Source organism: Malus domestica, chromosome 01 (assembly GCF_042453785.1).
Source record: "Malus domestica chromosome 01, GDT2T_hap1".
Taxonomy (NCBI): Eukaryota; Viridiplantae; Streptophyta; class Magnoliopsida; order Rosales; family Rosaceae; genus Malus; species Malus domestica.
The window spans coordinates 15,354,369-15,357,511 of NC_091661.1; the positions used below are offsets into that span (position 1 = coordinate 15,354,369).

At 39.0% G+C, this 3,143-nt stretch overlaps 1 pseudogene; it reads right to left on the bottom strand.

The window, feature by feature from the left end:
- Nucleotides 1–229: 229 nt before the first annotated feature.
- On the bottom strand, nucleotides 230–1,899 carry LOC103417927 (trans-resveratrol di-O-methyltransferase-like; annotated as a pseudogene).
- Between the last annotated feature and the right edge of the window lie 1,244 nt (nucleotides 1,900–3,143).

Genomic DNA, 3,143 nt, shown 5'->3' on the forward strand with positions numbered 1-3,143 from the left:
GTAATCTCCTTTTGATATTAGTGGAATTTCCTCGCCGTCTCGGAACTGGATGTAGGCTTACGCCGAACCAGTATAAATCCTTGTGTCTTTTGGATTATTTGTCTTGTCATATTTTGCCGTTGTAGTTTATTGGTTTCATATTTGACGCTTCCGCACAACACATTGATCACCAGCTTGCAACAACAACGGAAGTAATAACCGTTGAATCATAGTTGCAGACACACTCTACTTGAAAAATAAGGTGCCCTGCTGCTTTTTGGGCTTTCTTTATTTGCATGGTACAATCCACACATAAACAATACCAGCCTGATGATTTAACTTCAGAGGTAAACTTCAATAAGAGACCTCAAACCAAGCGTATGAGTGATGTTGTAGTGAGTGAATCCAGCAGCCAGAAAGATCTTCTCCCATTCTGATTCGCTACGCTCTTTGCTGGTGACGGTGGACATCATCAACATATCGAGCATGAGTTGGGTTTCAATTGATTTCTTATCCATAAGCATCTTGTTATTGACATACCCCACAACTATGTCTATGATGATAATCTTCTTCCTTCCTTCATTTTTGCTCTGAAGCATTGCTTCTCTACACTTCTTCAATATCTTCACGCTTTCTTCATCATTCCAATCATGCAGAATCCACTGAGATAGGTCATGATTCACATATGTTACTCAGTTAGTCACAACATTTACCCAAATTAATCTAGAGGATACGTAAACACAACTACATCAATAATGTATACATGCAAAATTTGGAACATACTCTATTAGGATCCCATTATTGTGGGGTTCTGCCTGATAGACTATACTTAGCAAATGTGTCAATTTTGGGTGTCTAATTAAATATAACCGCCTAGGACTTTAACAAACGATTTGAACTAGCTAACTAGAACTTTGCAAAGACAATCAAGGATGAGATGTTTTTACTAGCAACAAGGTATTGATTTAATAACGACATTGATTAAGGAATAACAAAGATTAAGATAAATAATTGTGTGTGTTAAATTATTACCTTGAGCAGAATTGCATTGGCTGGAGGTATTTTATCAAACATGTCTCCTCCCATAAAACCCAAATTATGGGTCGTCCCTTCCAAGTCAGCCACCACATATGGCTGGTCAAACACTGTGCAGTTGATGTTGGGGAATGCATTGGCAATGGCTTTGGCCATTGTTCCTGTACCCCCTCCAACATCCACCAGGGATTTCAAACCCTCAAAAACTCCTCCACACTCTTCCACCACCGCCCTTTGCGATAAGTTTGGAGTCCGCTTCCATTGCTTCATTGAACAAGTCACCAAACCTTGGTTTCTTAGCACTCAATTCCCAAAAAGGCATTCCATTTGCAACCTCAAATGGTGTACGTGGAACTAGATCATCGCCACCATTCATCTGTAACCAAGCGCCCATTGAGTGAAATGGGTCTGTCATTACCGGATCAAGTATCATGAGTAAAAATGGTGTGGTGTTTAATGGCCCGTCTTCGAGAAAAAGCCCGGAAGCCGGTGTTAGGCTATACAATACAACAGCTTCTTCTTCCTCCACATTGTCATGATTATGATGAACATGATGATGTTGTGCAAAGAAATCGGAGTGAACGAGGATCCGCATGAGGCGTGAGATGAAATGAGCTTTCGAAGGGTGGACATTGAGCCCGGCGATAAGCTCGAAAAGAGAGATGGGTTGGCCATGGTTGTAAATCACATCCGGGATGCCAAGTTGAACTGCACATTTGAGTGACATGGAGTTTATGAACTGGAAGATGTGGTTCCAAACATGAGCTTGAGCTCCGAGAAGCTCATGGCAAGTGGCACCCACTTCACCATTACTCAAAGCCATATTTGTATACGTGTAAGTATATAACAAGTATGTAGCTTCGAGAATATTTTGATTGATTCTTCTCTTGCTATATGAATTTTGAAAAAAATGGATACGTTGGATCAGTTTATATAGCACAGGTCGAGTGCATATGGAAAAATAAATAAAAAATTAATATTCGACGCGGTTCATCTTTCATGCACGCGTTAAACATGCATTACATTGCTTTCTAATTTATTAAAAAAAAAAAGGGGGAGTGATGAGATGTGTAGGATGATTTAAGATTTGGTATTGGAAGACGATGCATAAAGATTATATATAGATTCATATATATCGTGCCAACCGGCAACTGCGAAATGTAGCTATTATATCTAAGATTTTACGAAATCTCAATTGTAATGTTCATAGATTACTATGGTTAAAGTACATTGTTTAACTTCTTACATGTTACAATTTATTAATTTTTACATGCCAATGTGCTATTAAGCAAATATTAAAATTTATTAAAATCAAAACTGTTCATTTTTTTTATTATCATTTAAAAATTATCTCAAAAAAAATTTATTCAATGTAAATTGGGTTTACATGATAACAAATCAAATAAAAGGTGCTACGCACGACTTACATGTTTTAAATGTATTTATATGCGTAAATTGACAAAAGGAAAGTCAAATATTTGAAGTAAATGAATAATTTTAGATCATGCTAGAAGAAACCCCTCATAAACCAATTAAAGCAACTGAATTCACATAATAAAATCGGTTTCTATAGAATTTACATTAAGAATAGAGAAAATAATATTTAATAAACAATTGATTGAATCACATTATTGCTAGCCCATTGTGAGGCTAAGTGTAACATCCCACATCGCCTAGGGGAGTGGATCCTGTAAACCTTATATGTATATTTCCATCTCTACCTAGTACGAGGCCTTCTGGGAGCTCACTGGCTTCGGGTTCCATCGAACCTCCGAAGTTAAGCGAGTTCGCGCGAGGGCAATCCCATGATGGGTGACCCATTAGGAAGTTCCCGTGTGAGTTCCCATAAACAAAACCATGAGGGCGTGGTCGGGGCCCAAAGCAGACAATATCGTGCTACGGCGAAGTCGAGCCCGGGCCGGGATGTGACAATTTGGTATTAGAGCAAATCCCTGGTCGGAAGTGTGCCGACAAGGAAGTCAGGCTCCTAAAGGGGGTGGATTGTAACATCCCACATGACCCAGGGGAGTGGATCTTGTAAGCCTTATATGTATATTCTCATCTCTACCCAGTACAAGGCCTTTTGGGAGCTCACTAGCTTCGGATTCCATCGGAAGTCCGAAGTTAAG